Source organism: Choloepus didactylus, chromosome 4 (assembly GCF_015220235.1).
Source record: "Choloepus didactylus isolate mChoDid1 chromosome 4, mChoDid1.pri, whole genome shotgun sequence".
NCBI lineage: Eukaryota > Metazoa > Chordata > Mammalia > Pilosa > Megalonychidae > Choloepus > Choloepus didactylus.
The window spans coordinates 156,648,784-156,673,445 of NC_051310.1; the positions used below are offsets into that span (position 1 = coordinate 156,648,784).

At 43.1% G+C, this 24,662-nt stretch overlaps 1 long non-coding RNA gene and 1 gene segment (V, D, J or C); one reads left to right on the forward strand and one right to left on the reverse strand.

Moving 5' to 3' along the window:
- Window positions 1–24,662, forward strand: part of LOC119532271 — a 456,157-nt gene that overhangs the window by 410,044 nt on the left and 21,451 nt on the right.
- On the reverse strand, window positions 6,497–9,791 carry LOC119532289. Its single transcript, XR_005216505.1, has 3 exons — window positions 9,767–9,791; window positions 8,486–8,552; window positions 6,497–6,601 (listed from the first exon to the last, which is right to left on the reverse strand). It is a non-coding gene; the product is annotated as an uncharacterized LOC119532289 (long non-coding RNA).

Genomic DNA, 24,662 nt, shown 5'->3' on the forward strand with positions numbered 1-24,662 from the left:
TTTGGTTAAGAAGCATGGAAAACAGCCCTTTCCATAGGATGGTTTTTAAAAGGCCATCTCCAAGTAGGAGTCAAAATGTGTCTTGCATACCCCTGGTAAGCTTTAGACAGGAAGGAAATTTATCAGAGTAGGAAAGTGTTTTTGTACTGGGCAGAAACACTGTGCCAACTACTGGGACAAACAAGCTCATCTTTGGGACTGGAACAAGACTCGCTGTTATTCCTGGTAAGTCCTTTGGCACTTGAGAAAAGGCCTTTAATCCATAATGGCCATGCTCTCACATCCCAGACACCTCATGAATTTCTAAATGAGCTTTGGTGTGTGAACCTGATAAGACTCTCCAGGGAGAAGGTCACCCTTACCTTTGTGACTCTAAATGTAAGACATGTGTTGCAAGAAAAAAAGGGAAATGTCAATTGCAGTGCCCAAATGAAGACACAGGGTATAAATAGTGGACCAGCTTTCATGTTAAGTTTGTAAAATGTAAGCCTTTTAGAATAACCGTCTCATCTTAGTTTGTGTCTATACAGCACAATTGACCAGTTAATTTGATTAACGTCAGTAGCTGATGCGGATATTTAGGTACTTGCGTGAAAAAACTTTGTGCTCAAAATTGGCTAAATTGACTGTCACACGACCTAAATAATGGCCAGATCTGTTTTAGTTTGTGCTGTATAGACTCAGCCTAATAAAAACAAATGCTGTTGTGTTTTTCCCTGGTCTGTCTCCTCTCCACTCAGAAAGTTTTCCTTCTCTTAAAACAGCAACTCTTTACACAAAGAAAAGATACCCGGCAAGCAATTTGACTTATTGCTGCCGCTATTTTGCATTTGTATGACTCCTTTCCTTGGAAGAGATTAAAACACTATACGACTTATTAGCTAAACAGATTGACAGCCTAATTAGAAAGAGAGAAACAGATTCTGAGTATCTTTTTGTGGCTGCTGTTCCCACCCACTTATATGGAACATTTGGTCGGATGGCTCTGAGAGACAGAAATCAGACAGGAAGGTGGTCTCCGCTTGTCGTATGGGGACTCTCAGCTGCACCCAAGAGGTTGTCACTGGGGGTAAAACAGCACTAAATAGGTCAGGGAAATTTCTTTCCCCTAGAACCTATGTATTCTCACAAAAACAGAGCATGACAAATTTTGACATCAGATGTTGGTGTGTGTCAATTCCTCTTTCGTTTGTTCTCAGACCGTTCCATTCCAGGTCCTATTCTGTACATTTCTAACTCCTTCTGTGTCTACTCCTTTCTCTCTCCTTTGAATTCCCAACTAGCCTCCCCATCCCCAGAACCCCCGCCCCTGCCTCTTAACCTGTCAGTTGTATTTCTGAGGAGTTTCTTAGCTCTTTGAGTGATCCTTGAATGGCTCAGGGACCTGAGGGACTCCTGCTTTGGGGCATTGGGGATCCCAGCAGAGCCGAAGTAGATGTGGCCACCATGGGCTATTGGATGCCCACTTCAAGGCTGGAGCTGGACCCCAGAATGAGGAAATGCCTCAGGAAGGAAGGTCTGCCACAGAATAAAGAGCGCCATGGCTTTCATGATCCATGTGTCCAAGACCTCTCCCACCTAGGGAACTTTAGCTTCCACCTTGGGACCCAGGACCTTTGACTGTGAAGGGGTGGCAGGGTTTTCGTAGTAGAGTCAGCCATTGTGGAAAATGGGCTCTGGAGGTGTGCCGCATTTTGGGTCTGGCACTCGAGTGATTGTTATACCACGTAAGTGTGTCTTTTCTCATTTCTGGGGCTTAGTATGTCCAGAAGTCATATGGAGAAGTTTTGTTTTGTTTTGTTTTGTTTTTCCCATTCCAGGTAATCACTGAAAGGACACAATTTCTGGGTCTACCCACACAGCCAGATTGGCCATTAAGACAGTCAAATTCATTTTTAAAAATAACTGTGACTGATTTCACTTAATGCTGCAGACAGCAAAGGGAAATTAGCATGTCATGGTAACCAGACCTATGCTCATTCATTTGCTGTGAGAAAACAGTCATTTCTGATTATCCCCCAGCACTTGGACCTCAGAATTCAGCTGAACTTTTCCATGTCTGTCTCTTCTGGCAGGTTAAGTAGTTATGTCCACTAACTTGAGTGTGGAAAAATACATTCCTTCAGTTTTTACTAATATTTTTATTAATAAAGATTTTTGTTAGTTATTTTGACAAGCTTCAGCTAACATATTCCTTGCTTGTTCGTGTTAATAGTCTTGGCTTTAACAAGTACATTTTGCCCCACGTTATTCAAAATGCATTTCTGTTGTAACCTACCACACCACCAGCAGCCCCATCATCTTCCACCACGTTCTCTAATAAGGTAAACAGGGTCACACCTCATGGAACATATTTCACAGATGGAAAAGCTGGGGCACAGACAAGTTAAATAATTTAAGTCAAACTAACAAAATCAGAACTGAGATTCGTGCTGGGGATTCCCTCTTCTTATGGTGAACTGTTTTTGTGAATTGGAAACAAAGTAAATGCAGGCCATAGGCACTTCAGGGAGATGACATTTAACAAAAACAAAAACTGACCATTTCATTGCCTTGGTGTTTTAAATGTATCCCCAAATCTGCTTTGCTGTTGGTTGTTGTTTGGTGCCAGGACTCGGGGGAAATGCTGAGGGGCTTAGGTAAAAGAGAAAGCCCTGCTGGGCTCAGGAGGTTTTTGTAGACCCCGGTGTCACTGTGTCCTACAACAGTGACAGGCTCATCTTCGGGGCTGGGACCAGATTGCAAGTCTTTCCAAGTAAGTACCAGGAACCAAGGAGCAATTTTTAAAAGGTGTCTCCTATAAACAACCAAGCCGGTTGGGGTCCATCCTAAAGGTACCACAGAGCATCCTTCCCAGCCCTGCATTCTCTAGGAGCCTCCCATGCTTCTAGCTGCCTGGGGCCAGGTTCACACAGAGAGAAACCCTCTGTAAACCAAATCTGTTTAATCTGTAAGTGAACATCATGGTGCTGACTGAAATCATATCAGCAGTGAAAATGAGACACTAGAGAATCAGATGCATTATGACTCCAAACAAATTATCTGTTTCTCTCTTTTGCATTTTTATTTAAAATATCGTGGAAGGTGAAGTGAGTTCAACTCCAATTTGAAAACTGTTTATGAACATATTATGCTTTCCTTATATGCAGAGAGACCCACATTGACTTTTGATGTTTAGTCATTCGATTTCATCTTCTGTGCCTGGAATCTGTAATGGGCAAGGGAATTGAATGTAATTAAATGAGCAAATAATCTTCAACCATCAATATTCCTACATTGTTTTATGTGCTTTGCTCTGGACTTTTTAATCTAGGCTTTATCTCTAATAGGCTCCTACGAAGGACAGTGAAGGTTTTTGTTAAGGTTTTTGTTTCTGTGTGAATAGCAACTATCAGTTGATCTGGGGCTCTGGGTCCAAGCTAATTGTAAAACCAGGTAAGTCTCAGAGAGGTGCTTATAAAGAAGAGGAGATGCTAGATGAATAACAGACTAAGAGTAGCATTCAAATTGTATTTTTAAGAACAATCCTGCTGCTGGAGGCAATGCACTTGACCCAAATGGGGTGTTCACTCCTAGTGAGAGGCCATGTCAGCCATCAACTCTCTTGTTTGCTCCAGTTGCTTCCCAAATGAATAATGCTTGACTAATTCCCTCGGAGCACAGAGCAAGGTTGTTAGAAAGGGACTAATTCCCTCTGATGTGATCAGAATTCCTTCCCAAGGATGGACCAGTCTCACACCATTGAAAGAGCAGATTCACTGAAAAGGGCAAGAGCCATAGTCAAAGACCAGTGAGTGAAAGTTACATGTGCCTACTGCTACCCCGACATCCCTGCCTGGGGCTGCTGCCCTGTGCTTGCAGTGCTCCTGCTCCCTCGCTGGTGAATCCTGAGGGTTCTGGGCCTTAGAGCAAACCCCATGAGGACATAACTCAAAAAGCAGGGTCAGAAAATGTCAGGGGAATATGAAGGCTGAAGGGATACCTGGAAGTCTGAAGAGGGTGAAGACAGGCTTTTGCAGCACTGAGGTGCGCTTAGCCTGAAAAAACAAAAAGCTGTTCTCATCCCATGCTGCCATGCCCTGTCCTGAGGGTTATTGTAAGTCTCTAGAGGGCTGTGTGAATTATGGGGGGGCTGCAAACAAGCTCACCTTTGGGACTGGCACTCTGCTTTCTGTCAAGCCAAGTACGTGAGTAGTGGGGTCTGTCAGGGGGCTTCTGTGTCCAGGGCAAGTGGGAGGTAACAGCTGCCCTTTGGCAAAAAGAAAGGCTAGAGATTGGCTTTATTCCCCCACTGTCATCCCTTATAACCAGGCTGTGGCAGGCTCTCAAAATTTCCCATTCTCCTGGATGGCACATCACGGTCAGGGAAGGGGAAATGGTACTCATTTTAAGATAAGCTTCAGGGAGAAAAACTGCTGTGGGAAAACTTTTCTCCTCCAAATGCTGCAGGCTGTTTTCTTCTTTGTACTCTATTTCCAGGACATTTGTCAGTTCTGGTCATACATTTACCTGTGTAGATACAACCTTTGCTGACAGATTTATGCAATTCTGAGTCAGCTGGTCCAAGCACCTTATTCTTTAGGTCCAATATCTTATTTTTCTTCCAGAAGAAACTCCAGAGCTTCAACTGGGAGATTACTGAGGAGTCAGGCAAAACTAACCCAGGAGTGGGGTGGGGAGAAGAGGAGGCTTAGGGTAGGTTAGCTCAGTATTAAATCTATGATCCATGTAACGTGTTAGCTACATTTTCTATATTTGCTTCCCCTTGCATTTTCCCTCAAATGAGTCCTTTTTGTTTGTTCTTCACACCTACTGATCCCTGGCTGAGAAGAGAGAATAAAATCCGTTTTGAACTCTTCCTCTTCAAGCACAGGAATCAACAAGTCACAGTCATATTTGGCAATGAAATCGAGTCTCCTTCTTTCCCCAGCCTCAAAATTCTATCACTTAACCTCTATTTTTATCCAAGAAAATCAGTGGTGACCTGGTATCACTGTTTGAATGCTCACTCCTCTCTTTTCTCCAGATACCTGGCTTTGTAATAAAGGAGCTCTTGGGTGCCCTTATCCTTGCCTTTAGAATACAATCATTTTTGTAACAGATAATGTTCATTTCTTCCATTTATTTCAGGACTGGGCTTTCTTGAGGTTGTCATAACTCTCTGCCCTTTTCTGGCTGAAACAGTGTGGGTCAATGGTGGAGTTTCTTTAGGAAAAGATAGGACTGTTTGCTTCTTTGTTTGTGGTAGCCATATTTTCTACCACATAGGCACTATTCACAGTGAGAAAGCTTTGAACCTTCTTGACCTGTGAGTAGGGGGACAGGACCATGGAGTTTGGTAGGGTCTAGGTGTGAGTTCAGATGGCTCTGCGGCTGGAAAACATTCCTATGGATAGAGGAACGTGTCATCCCTTCAGATCTGTGTGTCTAAGGCTGAACTTGCACGTATGAGAGCAAGAGTTTTTAACAAATTATTTGATTCAACTTTGGTAGACTTAAGCCAAAGGTCTTTTAGAGCTCTTAAGTTTGGTCCTTTCAAAGAAGAAATGGTTTCTCTGATGTAGCAGAACCAATGTTTTCTTCCTATCATAAAAGGCTTTCTCCCAGAGACACAAAAAATAAAATCATGGTGAGTCCAACTGCCCCTTCCCACAGTGCCCTGTGTTTGGTTGGGTTTTACTCTACCCTGAGTAGGTAGGGAAACGTGAAGAGGGGTTTCAGTAGAGGCAGGAAATGCTGTGGGAATAATAATGCCAGAGTCTTCTTTGGAAATGGAACCCAGCTGGTGGTGAAGCCCAGTAAGTGGTCATGTTCTATTCATATTTGACCAAACAAATAAGTTCTGTGAATTTAGCGGAGGTTTAATTTAATATGTAAACCACTGTACCTTTTGAAAAATGACTTTGGCAAATACATGAAACATTCATGATTGTTGGGAATAGAGCAATAAGGATAAACAGATGCAAAATAATGAGACCATCCCAAATAACCTTTAATATGGTAGCTTAGCTTTCTTTCTTCCAAAGAGAGATTGGAGCCGTGAGTTATTTCCAGCCACAGTCTCTCTTAAACTATGTCCTGTGATGATTTGTGTGTTTACTGTGATTTTGTCCACAGACCTTGTCTTCCATTCTATTAAAAATGAGACTCTATCTCATTGTAAATGCTACTAACATTTATAAGGTACCTTCTTTGTCTCTCATGCCTGCTGATATATTTCTTTTAAAAGATCGAATAGGAAATCCAAACATTGTCCCATTTTGACAAATGTCCTCATTTGGGATATACATGTCAAATTTCACAAAAAAAAAAAAAAAAAAAACAGCTTCATTATTCAATGCAAGGGAAAAAATAATTCAGAAATGAATCCATGATCCCAGATGGCTTTATAAGCACCAGAAAGGAAATTTGTAGTGAAAAAAAAATGGCAGGCATGAGGGCAGAATTTTTGTTTAATGATCAATTCCTCCACGGAGAGTAAAACTTTAAACATACCACCTTGAGGAGGAGGGAAGTGAGACATTCAGATGCCTGGTATTCCTGGGGTGCCCCCTGGGTGTCAGCTTCTCCACACTGCCATTTTGGGGACAGCAGGACCCATCTGAATGTCAGTCAAAAAAATAACAGTAAGTGGCAAGTGTTGTCAAGTTGACTAACAACTAACCAGGTTGTTAAACTGTACAATAGTTTTGTTAGAGTTGAGATTATGGAATGACCAATCCAAGGAGCTTTAAAATAATAGGCTATTTTTTAATGGTTTATCTCTGGGAAATTCCCAAAGACCAGGAAATGGGCTAGATGTCTCCATAAGTTTATTATGGATCTTAGTAAAAATAGCCAACCTATGCTAATCTTTTTTTAATGACTTTTGATAAAGATTCAGGTATGAGAAGCAGACTCTGAGGCTTGGTTCTTTATGAGTCAAACAAGGAACCAGTCAGGGTGGGTGGTAATGGCATAAATTTATGTCTCTTGGAGGTCTGATGACTTCCTTGGGCTGTGAAAGGAGAAAATTTCCCAAAAGGCTGGAATCCTTCTGGACCAAAATGTGATCCTCACTACCCCAGCAAGGGCAGGGCCATATGAGCACAGCAAATGTGTGCTTGACCTGAAGTGAGTCATCCTCAGGGTTTGGTCAAATGGCTACTCAAGAACTTAGGGCTCAGAGCCATCTCAAGTGGAAACCCAGATGTATGTTTGAAGCCACCCATCCCTGCTCCTGTCCTTGTTTGGGCTTTGAAGAATGGATTTCTAGCTCAATGGCTGTCTGCCCCACCATTTTTTGCCTGTGGTAGCATAACAGAATTGTGTTTGAAATCAGAAAGGAGTTTTTGGAATTGTTGCTTTTTTAATTCACTCTCAGTGTCAAATAAGGTCATTCAATTTCCTCTGTGTGCATTTGCAGTAAGCAGCATAAAATTCAAGCAAAACAACCAGGAAACACAGAGAAAGATGGCTGAACAGATAATGAGGTCTCTTTATTATAGTAAAGGAGGCAATGTGGGAATCTCTAAGTCCCATGAAGGTGAAATATCCATCAAAGGATGTGTGGCTTTCCTGAAAAGAGTCATGAGAGGTTTATGCTATGGTCCCAATCACAGTGTGAACAAACTGCTAACAAAATCATCTTTGGAAAAGGGACTCAACTTCATATTCTCCCTAGTAAGTGCTGTTAATGTGATTTTCTGATACTGACTCCCATTGAGTCAATTGTTTTTGGTGTTGGGTGGGAAAAGTATCTGGGCTCTAAGACATGGGAAAGCCTCTAGGTCCTGAGCCCGTGGAGAGACCTGGTCTTCAGCATTTCCACAGCTTAGCCAAATACTAAGTTCTTGCCCTCTAGAGCTGGGAAGGTTGCTGCTGGTGTCCTGCTGCCTAAATATCAATAATCTTTTCACTGTTTGAATATTATGAAGAGTAAAAACTCATGAAACTTTGTCCAGCATTCATCTTCAAGTCTCTCCTCCCAGGCTTAACCCCCAGTAGACTTTGAACATACTTTTAAACTGTCTGATTTCTGGCTCCAACTAAATTGATTTTGGAAATGACCCCAGTCTATCTATGACCCCTCTGCTTCCACCTTTCATAAAAGGACCCACTTTTTCTCTGTTTGGCCTCAGCTGATGTTCTTGGCTCTAATGCCCCCAAGCCTTCTCATTTCCCTTGTTCCAGGGATGGGTGGAAAATATTTTTTTTTAAGTCTCCTTTAACACCAGAGGCAACAAAGACGGTTTGTCGGCCAAGAACAGCTTTTCGTGTTAAGCCTTCTCACTCTGTTATTTTCCAAATCCTTTTCCAAATCCTTTCCTTCATTTAGGAGAAGTGACCACTCCTTTTTATTTCTAGCACAATAAAGAATTCATTATGAGGCCAGAAGTGGGAGTTTCCTTTGGAATATTTTTTACAGGCTAACAATAAACTGGAAGTTTGCGGACAGTTCAGAAATGCATTCTTGGGCCACAGCTCCATGTATCGAGTCTCTTACCTTATCAGCAGGGTAGACAGGCAAAGGCAGGGACATCTTATTTATACTATACTTTGTGCCCAGGATCCTGGAGAAGGAGACCAAAATGTACTAATTGAAAATAAAAACTATGCTTAGTGAGGAGATTTCTGGGTATTTCTAACAGGAAAGAGGGTCAACAAAAGGAAAGGTCCAGGGAAAACATTGGGCCAGGCATTCAGGGTTTTTGTTATAGAGGCCATCACTGTGGGAATTCAGGAGGCAGGCAAATTGTTTTTGGAAAAGGCACAAGACTTTCTGTGATTTCAGGTAAGTATTCCTGGCAGTCCCTAATTTTGATCAGCAATGGCTTCTTCCCTTAAATGATTTGTCAGTGTACCCAGGAGTACCTGGGGATACTTTGCCCCCAAGGGGTTCTGTCAAGAGCCAGGAAGTTAGTGCTGAGCAGAAAAATGAACAAGTTACTCTGGCATAACTCAGCAGCCAACTGGACAATCATGGGCCAGCACAGAGTTGGGCCCTGGGCCTCACCCTGGCCTCAGCATCTCCAGGTTTTTCTGACTCCACATCCTGTCCCAGGCTTCCCTCCTTTGGTCCCAGGAAACCCAAACCCTAAGGTAGACAACTTGAGACTCCTGGGCCTGGGGAAGCATGGAAAGGCTGTCCTGAGATCGAAGAGCTGTTTTTAAATACATTGTGGTTTCTATTTAATGTTATTACTACTTTTAACTTGCCTAAGGAATACATAAATTTTCTCATTGTTTACAATTCTAATTACAGATAAACCTTCCTCTTCCTACAATATCAGATGTGATCATTGTGGCTGATTTGGTGTGTGTGATAGGTTTCTGTTTGGAATACGTTGATGTGAAATCCCCTGTCTCCAAGGAGGGATGCTGGAGAGGTTCAGGGCTCTCAGACTGCAGCTTGCAGGATTTCAGTTAGATATAAGGAACAATTGCTGGAATGCAAGGGCTGTTGGCAAAGGAGAGCCACCTTCCCTGGAGCTCTTAAAGGCTGGACAGGTCTTTGGTCAGAGAACACCCTGCCTGAAGGCAGGATGATGGACCAGATGACCAGAAGTCCAGCCAAGTCTCTATAGGACTAGAAGGGAAGTTCTCCTTTGTGGCAAGCCTCAGTAACAGCCCTTCTCTTTGCCCGTTGTCTGGTTATTGTTTCAGTTTGAACTGTTGTCAGTGCCGCTCCTGTGCCCTAAGTGGTTTGATTTTCTCAGCGTCTGTGGGGTTTTTGCAAAGAAAGGAAACCCTGTGCATACTCTGGGTCTGGGGGTTACCAACTCACCTTCGGGAAGGGCACAAAACTCTCGGTCACACCAAGTAAGTTCTTCTTTCTGGCTAATCATTCTTCCCAAGAAGCCCATCTTCCATCATGCAGAAGCTGTCAAAACACAGGTGGTGTTTTCTTTGCTTGGTTTGTGTTGGGTGGTTTGTGATACTAGTTGGAAAACAAGGTTATTAATGCACATATTCCCAGGAGCATTGTACTTGGACTTTTCATATCCATGTAGTCTCTCCCTGAGAAAATATGTGAACCTCCACGAGGAGAAAAGTCCAGGGCAAGTAGGGGGAATGGCAGGAATTGGATGAAAATAGACAAACAGCCTGCAGGAGTAACAAACAAGGCTAGATCCCAGGAGACCAAGCAGTAGCCGCTTTGAGTGAATTTCCCAGGAGGTGCTCCTGCCAAGGCCCATTCTTTTAAAGGAAATTACGGCCAAGAGAACCGGGCTGGGAAGTTGCTAGTCATTCATATTCATCACATGCTTTAACCTAATTATGTGGAGTCTGTTTTGGCCACAGGCAGTCATTTCAGGTTTTGTTTCCCTGCTTGCCTCCGCCACCTCCACCTGTCTTCCTAGAAGCACCAGTCAAGGTTATCGCAATAGTGTTGAACACTGTGTAACACCAATGCAGGCAGACTAACCTTTGGGAAAGGGACCACGCTCATTGTGAAGCCAAGTAAGTTGTGTTCTTCTTTGGCTGGGCCTTTAGGGGCAATCAATCAAATCATTAGTTTGAAAAATACTTTAATCCTGTGCATCTGTTTGGGCTCTTTATTAATGTTCCTTCCCCAGGGCAAATAGAGTTGTTTTCTTCCTTAAGTTGAGATGTGAGTGCACACACACACACACACACACACACTTGCTCTACTAGCTCATGCTGAGGGGCTCTCGGGAGCATACACAACATTTTCAAAGAAATAGAGATATAAACAATAATGGAGCCTAAGAGGATGCCAGAAAGAACCTCCGTAGGGCTCCCAGTCCCCCACCACCCCTAGCCGGGCTTCTGTGCAGGCTCCCTGACCAAATGGGATGTGATCTGGCTCCATCCGATGGTCTAGGGCAAGGCATTCCTGAACATCTCTCTGTAATCAATTCCAAAATGAAGCAACACTTCTTGCCAGAAAGTACTTCCTCACATCTAACCTTTATCCTTCCTGCTGCAGTTTCATTCATTGTTTAACAAGAACCAGTTGAATTTTTGGCCTCTAAATTGAGAACAAAATTTCAAAATGTGAGGCTCCAGCCCTGAGACAACTTCTGCAGCACCTCTGAAATTCCATGTGTCCCCTCTGGACATTTTGAACCCCTAATTAGGGATTAGGCAGTATAACATGAGTTTTGGAGACAGAAAAACCTGAATTCAAGACCCGGCTCTACTTCACTAGCTGTGTGATCTTCGGCTAGTTACTTAACCTCTCTGAGCCTTGGTTTCCCCAATCATAAAGTGAGAATAAAAATACACCTGCCTTGTTGAGTTGTAAGGAGTAAATGAAATAACACAGCTAAAGTTATTTAGCATAGTGCCAAGAACATGAAAAGAGCTAGATAAACCCTAGCTATTAATAATAATGATAAATATCATCTCCAACACAAAGTTGAGCTTTCATTTTGCCCCTCAGGCTCTTCTGTCAAACTCTGTCATGCATCAGGAAAAGAGCTGGAATGGGGGTGAGGGGGTTGGATGGAGAATGTCAGCCTCTTCTATGAAATTCTTCACCTGGGATTTGAAAGTGTCTAAATGGAAATAGAAAGAATCCTGGCTAATTTAAATACAAAATCATCCAAGTGTCAGAGGCTGGGGAGAATTTCTGCAGAAAGCTGCATGGCTCTGGGTCTCAAAGCTACACACAACCCTTGGAGAGAGAACGCAGCTCACACTGCTGCTAGGTGAGTGTTACCAAAGCCACGATCTTGCACCACCTTGTCACCAAGCTGCCCCCAGGGGGTCTCCTCCAAAGGGGCCTGAGTACCTTCCTATGAGACAGGTTCCCCATGTGGAGGGACAGGGATGGAGAGAGAATGGAAACTTCACAAGGAAGAGCAACCTGTCCCCAAATTGCCCTTCCACTCTTCTGGGTAATGAAGCTTATGAGAAATATGGCACCTAAAAATACCCCCAAAATGAAACTCGCAAACCTGGAGTTGGAGGATCAGTACAGTCGATGGAGACAAACTGGGCAGTTGGTTTTGAAGAAAAGAGGTGAAGAGTAAGGTGGGAATTGAGTCGTGTATCTGAATCTGGGAAAGCATGCATTAAACAGAAGCTGGGGGGCCTCTGTCCTCCAGTTCCACCAGGATCCGGACTGCAGGATGAGGCTAATACTGCAAGGGGAAGGGAGTTAGGTTAGTGGAAAAACCTTCCTAATAGGTTTTTGAACAGTGAAAATGAGCTGTCAGGAGTGGTTGCCAGAGCACTTTGTCTAGAGGGTTTTTGAAAGGAGATAGACACCTTCCTATCAAGGGTGATTGAAATGCAGCCTTGCCTCAAGGCAGGGGGAGAAATGAGAGAGGCTCTTTAAGCCTCTTCCCAGCCCCCAGAGCCTCTCTCCTTGAAAAGACTCTGGCTCATTTAATGCAGAGCTACGTCCTCTGGGACACAGGGGCTTGCTGGGCTAAGTTCTGGAAACTTTGCCTGGAGTGTCCGTAACTCCCTTTGTTCTCAGGACAGACAGGCTGGCTTTTTCACCCTAAAACCAAACGCACGAGCCCTGGGTCGTTTGTGCTGTTGAGATGCCCTGGCATGTGGGGAGGAAGTGCTAGGGGTTTTTTGCTGAGCCCAGAAACACTGTGGGAATAGCTATGGCCAGGGTCTGATCTTCGGTTCTGGAACCAGATTGTCGGTGCTGCCCTGTAAGTACAGGGAAGTAAGGAAAACAGTCATCCCGGCCTCAGCTTGGGAGTTAGCTGGAGGGGCTTGTGACCTCAGGAGCTGCGATGGAGAGGGAGGTAGACAAGGGAGTTAGGGGCAGAAACGGAGGGCAGTAAGGAATGGGGAGGTTCCTGTATTCAGGGAGGAAAATCACAGACTTGCACGGATAACACTGGAGGAAACACATGGGAGGTCTCCCTTCTCAGGAGAGCTTGGAGGGGGAAGGGAGGTGTGTGCTGAGCTGGCAGGTTTTTGATGCTGAGATAACCACTGTGCGAAAGGACAAAGCTTTCCCTTTATCTTTGGGAAGGGGACAAGGCTGCTTGTCAAGCCAAGTAAGTGGCATGTAATTTGAATTGTACGCTGAATACGATTATCTCAGACAGGAAGGCCGGCTGTCTTCCACAGGGGCCACCCCAAGTCAGAAGGCCATTGAAGGGGCTGAACAGACCAACGTCCAGTACCTGGATGTCTTCCTCATCCTTGAGGGGGCCTTGGGAGGTGTGGAGGGGAAGAAATCCACCAGGGCCCCACAGATAACAGGCCTTGGGGTCCACTGTGTCAGACTTCCAGTAAATAAAACCACCTGATGGCAGGGTCCCCCTTAGAAGGAGACTCCAATGTGCTAGATTTAAGAACTGAAGCAAGCAGAGCCAGTGATTAATATACTTCCATCAGGATCAGAACCCAGGGATCCGAAAACAGGTTCTCCACTGGCCTCGGGAATTCGAAACACCAGGTTATTTAGCAAGGTAGCAGTTGTAATCAGCTGTATTGGTGTTGAGGGCTGGGTTTGGAAACAGGCAGAGTCCTAGACGTGGTGGGTTTTTACACTGCAGAGTCTGGAGGCAGGATGCCTGGCTCATCAGCCCAAGCAGCCCACTTTCTGGCCCTCCTGCCCAGGAGGATACATCATCCTCTGTATCTTGAAAGAAAAGAAATTAGAAGAGAAGGGGAGGAAAAGCTTATATCTCGTTTCATGCAGTTACCTCATTTCATAGCAAGATTGTTTCCCCCTCTGCAGTTTGTCTTCATTTAGCAGCTGTCTTCTGTGGGGAAGCCATTTTGTAGAGGTGTTTGTCACAGTGTGACAACTGACGGCTGGGGGAAATTGAATTTTGGAGCAGGAACCCGAGTTGTGGTCGTCCCAGGTAAGCCCGATCCCCTTGGGCCTCACCTGCTCTTAATTTTAACCCCCGTGTGCCGAGTATGTCTAGCTGAAACTGGGAGAATCACATTTGAGAGGAAGCCGTTTCCCTAAACAGCAGTACCTGGAGGACTAAACAAAGATGAGAGGTCCATTTGGTGTTAAACAGAAACATTTTTGGATAAACAGGGATTCTCATTATTCTTCATGCTGCATGTGACTACCCTCATTCCCTTTGTAAGAAAAAAAAAATTACAATAAGAAGGTTAGTCGTGATTCATGCTGCTGAGTGGGAGAGATCTGCTGTGGATTTGAGGGGTGGAGGATTAGAAATGTGTGCAGGCAGATTGGATGTGTTTTTGACAGGATATGTAACACAGTGCGAATAATAACCAGGGAGGAAAGCTTATCTTCGGACAGGGAACCAAGTTATCTGTGAAGCCCAGTAAGTACAAAATTGTATCCCTAGATTAAGTAGTGTTTGTGGATTAAGGGCTGATTTAGACGCAATTATACACTATATGAAGAATGTTTACAAGGGTGGTTGTGTGTCGAATAGAAGAAAGCCAAAAGGGTCTGGCATCTGGGTGCAAAATGGGCCATGTTGGGCTGTCTCTGGGAATTGCTCCCAGAATATTTGTGGTGGGACTGACCACTGGGGTTTTGGCAAGGACCCATAGGCCTGGCTTTGTGCAAGAGTCAGTAGCAAGATTTCATATTCCGTAACAAGCCCTCAAAGGCACTATTCTCTTTGGCTAAGATAATGCTCACTTATAGAAGGAACTTTGTAAATAGTAGACATTGACCAACATAAATGTGATCAGTATCTCCCAAAGTCTGAAAAATCACTAAAATAGAAGTTCATTCATGAGTACCTTGGGACATATTCCATTTCTGAGACTTTAGGCCAAAAATTTGTAAAACGTAGGCTTGGGGAGCTGAGAGAACTCTTGAAATCATCCTCTCGGACTGTCTCCATTTGTGAGGAAACCCAAGGCCCAGGGAAGAGACTGGTCATGGCCTCATGACCAGCTAATGACCAAGCAAGGACTAGAACTTACATCTCCAGCTTTCCAAACTGTCTCTATCATTAATTTTCCGACCTGAAGTTTGAGGGGTCAGCAGTATTCATCCTACGAATGTTTTTTTGTGCAACATCTCTGTGCTAGGCTCTGTCCTCAGACAAGGGATCCAGCAGGGAACACAGCACAGTATTTGCCCTCGGGGCACTTACGTTCTGGGGGGTGAATCCCATTTGTTCCCTCCAGTATACCGACCCGCACCTGATCCCTCTTGGGCATGACCCTTTTGTACCATCCTCAGTGCCTCAGCAAATATTACAATTGATTTTTGTTGCAGTTGAAAATCCTTTAGCCACTAAATCAACATAGATACCTCTTCAGTCACGAGAAAGGAAGTGGCTCAAAGTAACGTGGAAAACTAGCAATTGCCTTGATAAATTGATGATTATAAAATTATCAGTATCAAGCTAGTGGCCAAACTAATGGGATAACACCAGCTCTATACCTTATATAGATTCTGTAGGCTCAGTCTAAGGAAGACTCAAGGATTTGGACAGTTTCCTGATGGCTTAATCCATAGATGCTCACGGTGGAGGAGAAATATTCTCAGTCCTGGGCTTTGAGTCTTTTTAGATTAAAAGATGTGGACAACTGGTTTAACAGCTAAAATCAGAGAGCCCTTGCCCTATATATTTTGAAAGCATACATTTGATTCTTAGAACTCTGTAATGGAAAGTGGAAGGAAAAGTTTCCCTAGAAGAAAATGGGATTTTTAAAGTCAAAAAAGGATTTATTTAGGATTTGTAGACAGGCCAAGCCTAGCTTGACCAACAATTCAGGCCTAATCCATAGAGAATCTGCCTCCTCCGTACCCTGTGCTCTGCCAGCCTGCCTATTTGATCTGGTTTTTGTTGTTGGACATATCACAGTGTAACTTATGGTTCAGGCCGGAAACCGACTTTTGGATCTGGGACCCAGTTGACAGTAGTTCCCGGTAGGCCTCCACAATTAAATACTATTTGCACTGATTTATTAATCTCTAAATGTATACTGCATGTATATGCAACTTAATTGGCCTGGGGTGGAGAGTGGGGAATAGTCACCAACAATGCATACTTGGAAGGGTAAAATGAGAAGAGAATTATTTATGAAAGACTAAAAAGAGGAAGAGAAGCTAAGTTTGGGAAAGGAGTAAATGGAAATGAGGAAAGAAACCATCCTAACCTAGAAGAATTGCTCAATAGCAAATTCCATAAAGGAAACCTCTACCTCTCTTAATATTTGCACTAGGACCAGACCAAATGCTCCAAGATGGTTTTACCAGGAACTATCTTAAACCAAGTTTAGTTGGCCAGCTATATTTTTAGTCTTGAAGTTGCTAAACACAAAGGTGCCTATTTAAGATATTTAAATAGGCTCTATTTCTATAGCTCTCTGGTGCCCTTCCAGCTAAGCATTCCTGTAATGAATTGCTTATCATTTCTACAAGTGAGAACAAGTAAGCCCCTTGCCCTCCAAAACTGCATAAGTATTATAATTACTTGGCTTAGACTGAAGTCACCTCTATTTTCTTTCTCATAACTGTGTTCATTTGTTGAGATTTGTTTAAATCCAAATCGTGTGGGTGTTTAAATATTGGCACTAAGGTTTCTCTTTTCTTGAAATTGTCAGCAAAATATTTTGTCCATAAATAATATTTCATCTAGACTTGCAAATGACAACCAGCACTACAGCCTTTTTTCTCCCTCTGAAGAGACCATGCAGGCAGGAAGCAAAAAAAAGTCCAAAGCATATAATTGCATTGTGGGGGCTGGGGTGGGGGAGATGTCGATGTAGATGTTACAGTAAATTTGGTTGTGTGTTGTAGGTACCTTGTCAGATAGGACATAGTGGCCTTGTTACATGTACATGTACAGAGTAAAACTAGTAGTTGGTGTAGTTCAGGATGTCATTAAGAGAAGCTCAGGTCTAGTTGCCAACACAATACAGGCCCAGGTACAGAGTAAGGAAGAGAAGTTTCCAGATAACCCTGGAACTAAAGGCAGAATAAGGGTTTTCCTCCCAGACAAGCACACTTGAGGAGAATTTTCATTTACAATTAGAGAAAGAGGGGGAAAAAAAGATCAAAAGCATTTACTTGCTGTGTCGTTGCTTCAAATGTTGTGTATGGAACACAGAGGAGACAAGGATGAACCCAGGCAGAAAACTAAAGAAAAGAAATCGATAAAACCACTGAAGAAAATCAGTTGCCCTTATCTTGCCTGTCTGTGATAATGAATGTGTCATCTCAGCAGATTCCTCACTTTGGTTCTCGAATTTTCTAGGGAAATTGCAAAGAACTGGTGGGGTCGGGTTAGTTTTGGCCTGGGGACCCACTGAGAGCACACTCATCTCTGGATAGCACAGTCCCTTTCAGGAAGCCCCAGGGGACTTTTTGTAATGAAAGCAAACACAGTGCACAACTCTGGCAGATTTTTCTTCGGATCTGGGACCAGACTCATTGTAAAGCCAAGTAAGTGATGGTTGCCTACAAGAAAAAGTCACCAACTCCTTATACCAAATTCTTCTTATCATTCTGCATTTGTTTTTAGTTCTCTTATGTTGGATTTGGGGTCCCCACCCATAACATTTTACCATTCCTTGTTCATATTCTTTTGAACCAAGATACAATGTAGTAAACTAATCCTATGAGTCAGTAAACATGCTGAGACTACCAATCATGCTCCAGGAATGGTGTCTTCTACAGGGAAAATTCCTGAAGTTTAATTATTGCTACTTTTACAGGTTGACAACAGAGCATTTGGATATAATTTAAAATACCTAGGAATGTCCGGGACTTTAGGGAGAGGAGACATGACAAATTAAAATAATATGCATTTTTTAAATATGGTAAAAATTATTCTTGATAATAGTCTAATAACTAACATTTTTTGAACACTTGTGCAAAGCACTGTGCTAAATACCTCTCCTGCCTTAATTCACTTAGTCCTCATAACCACCCTTTGGGATGTATACTATTATCCCCTCATTCACAGAAGAGGAAACTGTGTAAAAATTAAAAACAACTGTGAAGAGGTTAAAATATTTGCTTGAGGATCATACATGTGAGGGGCAGGCCTAGGCCAGAAGCTGGTGTGCTTGTCTCTCCAGCTACTCTCCTAGCCACAGTCTTGACAAGGTTTGTGTAGGAAGACAAAGCACTGTGGTTCTGATAACTTCAAGCTCAGCTTTGGAGCAGGGACCACAGTAACTGTAAGAGCAAGTAAGTAAGAAGGAAAAAGCCAGAATAATTTCAAACAGACTGGAGGGTGGGTTTATGAGCAAGTTCACCTGGAAAGTGCAATGGTCAATAACTAAATTCCAGAAAGTTTTCCCAGTTTGCTTTAGGGTCATAATCTTTCCACCTTCCTTGTCTCCCTCACTCCCCACCCCTTCCACCCCAAAATGACTTGACAGCCCAAATACACCTTCACAATGATACATTTGTTGAGTGCAAAGGTGTCATGGTCAGATAAAAACCCAGCTATCTAAAATTATCTCAGGTTCCCTAGTTTTAAGAAGAGAGAGAATTCTTCAATATTTGAAGAACTGCTTTGGAGATGAGGTTAGAACAGAAGGCAAAATCAAAACCAGTGGATGACATCAGATGTGTCCCAGCCTTCTATAAAAAATTTTGAACCATTTGAACTTCTCTTCCTTGGAAGTCTTCATGCTGGATCCTTAAGGCAAACCATCAGGACTCTGGAAGGGATTTCCATGCAGTTTCAGATATTGAACCGAATCATCTCTGGGCTCCCTTTCAGCTCTAAGTGCTAAAATCTTATGACTTAAGCCTAGAGGATGAAATGATGGGCTCAGACCTATTTATTCTATTTGTATTATTTTGATAACCAAAGAAATAGGTCATCAAATTATTCATGCTCTAAAGTCTACTTGGGGTTTTTAGACCTAGACGATGGAGGTATATGATTTCCCAGTGCCATAAAATAGGAAAAGAAAAGGAAATGAAAGGAGAAAATAAGAAAGAAAGGATAAAGGGGAGGCCTGGAGGGAGGACCAGAGGCTGAATGAGGAAAAGGGGGTGATTTTGCAGAGGATGGGGCTGGTCTATCAAAGTTTTCACAAATTCACCTTTGGAGAGGGAGCCAAACATAATGTCAATCCTAGTAAGTGAGCAGCCTTTTATATAGGGAAGAGAAGGCCATGGAAGCTAAGTTCCTTCCAATTTAAACACTCTCAAAAGGACATATGATTGCTTTTTGATGGGAGGGGACTCTGAAAGTGGGAAGACTATTTTTGCCACAGACCATTTGTCCCTTGAGTTATAGCCTCTGAGGTCTGACTGCCCAGCCTGGACTGCTGGCTGCACAAGAAAAAGTTTAAAGCCACTTAAAGAGGATGAAGGTGAATTTTCAACCCTGTAGCCCTGGGCAGGGGAAATAGAATATGGGGAACCTTAGGACTAGGTTCCTGTAAAGGAGGCCAGCACTGTGCCGACAGAGGCTCAGCTCTGGGGAGGCTGTACTTTGGAAGAGGAACTCAGCTGACTGTATGGCCTGGTGAGTGCATCATTTTCTACTCCAGGGAAACATTGCTGTGAAGCAATTGAGAAGGGAGATGGATGAGCTCCTTTAGTCTTGTGACTAAGGGGATATGTGTATTGCCCATCCTGGGAGAACCCCTTCGTTGGTAGACTAGGATGGGGAAGGAGAGGGATGGATCACGATGACCTAGGGGCCCTTTCAGGGATCCAAGAATCTAGGAAAAAGCTCAGTGGAGGCTATGGTCATCCCCACCAAAGGCCAAGGCAAGGGCAGCCCCACAAGAGCCTGTGTGACATCCAGAACACCCACTCTGGTCCACACCCAACATGTGAGGAAGGTTATGGCCCTCTACCCAGGCTGGGTAAGCCATATTGTACCATGGGTTTACACAGTTTATTTTTCTTGGGTCCTGTGATTTTTGGCGATCTACCTATCAGAGGCTTTGTCAATTGCTGTACTCATTTCTTATGCAGAATAACCTCTCCATTGTACTCTGTAAACTTTAGGGACCTGAGGAATAGTCTTTTCTTTCCCAATGAAGCCTCTTCACCCCTTCCTTGGTGCTGGCCTCACCACGATATGGGCTCTAGAATAGCTGAAGGGAGTTTGGATCTGAAGAAAGGCTCGGCAGCTGGGAAGGCCTGATGGACCCTGGACGAAAGCATCCCTTCTCTCCTTGGGGCCTTCCCTGGATGCTAAATTGGGTGGAGAAACCCTGTTAGCAAGTGTGTGCCTGTGTGTATATGAATGTGTTCATTCAGCATTTGTGCTCTGAATGTATGAACAGCCTGACCCTGAACGTCCCAAGAGCTCCATGGACTTCTCAAATCCTTTGTTAGTTAAAAATTGTCACACAGGTCCCTGAATGAGGTTACGGTTGAGAGCCATTATCTTCACTCAGCAAGCCAGGTCCAAACAACCAAAGCAGGGAACTGAGTAAATATATGAATGAGTTAGACACAAACAGTGCACACTTAGAAGCATTCCAGCTCTATGAAATGGGTGCTTAGATACAGGATTATTCTGAGCATTGCAACAACCTACACTCTGCTACAGTCAGAGAAAATGTCCTTTGTCACACATTTACCAAGTGTGACTTCCTTGGTCCCTGTGGTTTTTGCTGGGCCTCAAACCACCGTGTGACCAACAGTGCAGGCAGCATTCTAACCTTCGGAAGAGGCACCAGGGTACAAGTCAAGCCCAGTGAGTACCTGAGCCCCAATTCTGTTTCCAACATTGAAATATGAACCTAGTTTTCAATTTTTAATTGATTGTGCTGTGTTGGTCCAAATGAATGTCTCAAAGTTGCCTCAATATGTTTAGGGTTGCTCTTGTGCATAAGCATGTATATTGTACAAATTCTGTGTAGACAAAAGATATTGTTATCTTGATGTTTTCTAGAATATGCTTTCTTAAAAGAAGGGAAAAAATAATACAGGCATATTCCTGATTGTCCCAAGAGGCTGAGGAGGGTGGAGAGGGTGATGCCCTGTACTCAAAGTGGTTAAGTGCTTTGAACGTGGTCACGATAGCAAGGCAAGGATCCACGTTTTCCAAGGTTCAATATATCACTGTCTATAGCAGCCTTTATAAACATCATTCTGATTTATCTCCTCTGGACCTCATTTTTCCCAATTAATGCAACTGAAATATTGGTAATCCTTATCTCCCAGCTCACAGAGAGAGTATGGGGATTAGTTCAAAGACACTGCTTTGAAAAGGAGGCTGGGTTTTTGGTGTTGTTTTATTTTGTTGGCAATGGGGGGAGGTTGTTGTTTTTGTTGTTCACAATGTCTTTTTTACTGGAGAAGGGAATAAGGAAGGGAAGGGTACTTGAAAAGCAAGGTGATATGATCAGTACACAAAGGTGTACAAAATAAATCATTAAGGTATTCAACTAGGAGCCAAAGACAGTGTGGGTCCCAGCTCAGACACTTGCCAGCTATGTGGCCACAGGAAGATCATTTAAACTCCTAAGCCTCAGTTCTTCATCCATAACCTGGAGATTGTATTTCCAGCCCTGCCCAGCTCAAGGGATCTCATGAGACTCAAAAGAGATGATATATGTGAAACCTCTTTTAAAACTACAGGTGGTCAGATGATTCGTGATTTATTAAAAGTCAAGTTTTTATGAAAAATTCCCTGTAAGGTAAATTTGAGGGTGTGAAAGCTTAATAGTCTTTGGCTATGGCAGAAACAGGGTTGAATTTGGATATAAGGTGGACCTTTCTAATTATGAAAACAGGGAACGTGGGGACCAGTGACCAGACCTGACCTGGACCCATCTGAGATAGTCTGAGGGAGAAATATGTGGGGTTGGGAGCTTTGCATAAACGGCTTCTGAGATTTCCTACCAATACAAAGAGTATATAAGTGTAAGATTTTCTTCAGTTTACCTAAATATGTGCTTAGTGTTAGACTGGGTCTCAACCAAGTCAGAGAACCCTGGAAGAAGTGCTGTGCTTGAAAGTGAAGCACCCTTTGGTTTTTGTGGTACAATAGATCACTGTGGGATTTTCAAGTGCCCAGAAGCTGGTTTTTGGAAGGGGGACCATTTTAAAGGTGGCTCTTAGTAAGTATTGCCATGAATTCTTAGTTCTATTACTTTTTGAGACAAGTAGCAAGGTTTCTTGGAAATCTAAGTGGACTGTCAAGTGTCCTTGATTTATCCAGATTTTGTGGGGAGTAGAGCACTGTCCACACCCTCCCCCTCCTAAATGTAAGAGCTCATTCTGCTCTCACTATAGGTAACTGTTTGCATTTTTTGCTGAATGAAAGAAGTCCCCTCAGTGCAGCATCCAGCTCTATCAGAGAAACCCACTCTGAGATGCCATCACCTTCTCTTCCTTTCGGCTTCCTCTCTCAACCTCAATGCCCTCAGTGGCCAGTGCCACAACTTCCAATTCTCAGGTAACCTGCCAAAGCAGTTTGGAAGAACCTCTGACTCACTTTGTCTTTTCTAACCAGGAATTTATGCAGAACTTGGTTTAGTACTTTAGCAGGGAGAAGGCCTGATCTGAGTGTCCGTTGTTGACATGCTGGAGGATTTGGAGCCAGCCTTTGATCTTCAGGCCCTTCATTTGCTTATCTGTAAATAGGGGTGATGATTACCTCCTCCCTGCCTGGACCTCAGTTTACCCATGGCCTCCTCTCGGAGAGGCCTTCCCTGACTGGCTGATAGAACAGGTCACCAAACACATCTTCCCCTGATTGCTCCCTGTCCCCTTCCCAGCTTGATTCTTTTTTTTTTTAATGTACTTTTCATACTTTGACATCATATTATCAATGTATTTGTTTATTGTTCATCTTCCCCCAGACTGTAAGCACCATGAGGACAGGGACTGAGTCCAAGCTGTTTTCCACTGTCTCCCCGGTGCCTAGAGCCAAGCCTTACCATCCGAGGTGTTCAGTGGCTAGTTAATGAGTGGGTAGAGGAAATGTCCCCACCTACCCACCACTCTCACTAAAATTACAGAGCTTTGTTGTTGCCTACCCAAACACTGAACACCCCTAGATTTCCTTATCGAGGGCCAGGACAGCATACAGTTTTCCATTGTTTATAGCTGTAACCAGGGTGGGATGAGTCAGCAGGTCCATGAGGTGTTTGCAGGGCCTTGTCTCACTGTGCCTATCGGGCAGGAAATAGGCTGACCATTGGGAAGGGAACCACCGTATCAGTAAGTGCCAGTAAGTACCTGGTTATTATTAACCAAAATGTCTGCACTTATCCTGTTGTCTTATTTTGCACAAGTGACTAAATGTCTCTTTATTCTTTAACTCGAGGAGTATTGGGGCTTAATAAAGAAAGCCATTAAAAGTGGGGAGAAGGGGAATGGGGAGTTATTACTAAATGAGTATGTGTTCCAGTTTGGGATGATGAAAACAGTCTAGAAATAGATAGTGGCGAAGGTTACACAGTATTGTCAAAGTACTTAATGTCAAAGAATCGTCCACCAAAAAATGGTTAAAAAAAAAAAAAAAGGATGCTATCTCCCATCCCTAATACTCCAACCATATCCCATGTCCCACTCCATCCTCACAAATTTTAAAAAATAAAGTGATAAAACAAAGATTATATTCAGGAATATGAGCAGTTTCCTAAACACTGATAAAATGAGATTGTATATGGGAGTTGATTCCTAAGTAAACCAGGGGATCAAAGCCAATAAATCCTTTGGCTAGTAAAACCAAAGATTGCTTGGTAAAATTTTTCAACTCTTTTCAGAGGAAATAAGTGTCAGAGTTGTCTAGGGAATATCACTTAGACTCTTTCAGGCTTTCCCCTGTATCACTATTATTGTGCCCTGAGAAGAGGCTTTCACAGGCTTCATTCCATGGCTTAGTCTTGATTCCAGTAATAAAAAGAGGGGGAATCCCAGCCACAGCTCCCAGGAGGGAGGGTATATACATGATAATCACATTAATCTATTATCAAGGTAGCTTGGGCATTTTTGTCAGGCAGCACAGTGCTGTGATTTGTAGCACATTCATCTTAGGGAATGGGACAAGATTATCAGTAAAACCCAGTAAGTAGGCAGTATGTCACTAAAGTAGGAGGTTTAATGTGGCTGCTGAGGCCCATTGAGCTTACTGCAGTATTTGTAGGGCCCAAGTGTCAAGAAATTAATGGTTTATGCAGACTTAAGTACATTCTGATGTAGAAAGAAATATTACCGTAATGGCACAGAGATAGAAAGATCTATCTGTGGAGAAAAATAGTCATGTAGATGAACCAAAAATAATAGACTGAAACAGCTCCATCAGAGATCTGGTCCTGAAGAAAAAGGTAGAAAGTTCAGCTGAATGCTTCCAGTTCTTCTAAACCTGGCCTGATGAGTGCATCTGGGCCACAATTTCTTCAGCAATAAAATGAAAACAGTATCCTCCCCTCACGAGTTATTTTATAGTTAAAATAAGTTACTGCATTTGGAAGTATTTATAAATGACTATACATGTGTAAAATATTTTTATTTGTTTGCTGAATAAACAGCTAAGCGAGATAGTAGAATTCTTTTAGAATGAGAAGAATATACAGGTTCTTAGTCAAACAACTATTTTCGTGTGGATCTGTAGCCATAGGCATTGGTAAAAAGCACTCTCCCTCCTACTAAAGTATAGTGACTTGAATGCTACACAGATGAAAATGGCCAGGGAGGGGAAGCCATTTTGTAAAGTTCTGCATTACTGTGTGACTTCTGGGAGTTACCAGGTTACCTTTGGAACTGGAACAAAGCTCCAAGTCACCCCAAGTGAGTTCAGTTTCCTATGTATGTCTCCTTCCTTGCGTTGTCTTCTCTCAGATTGTAACAT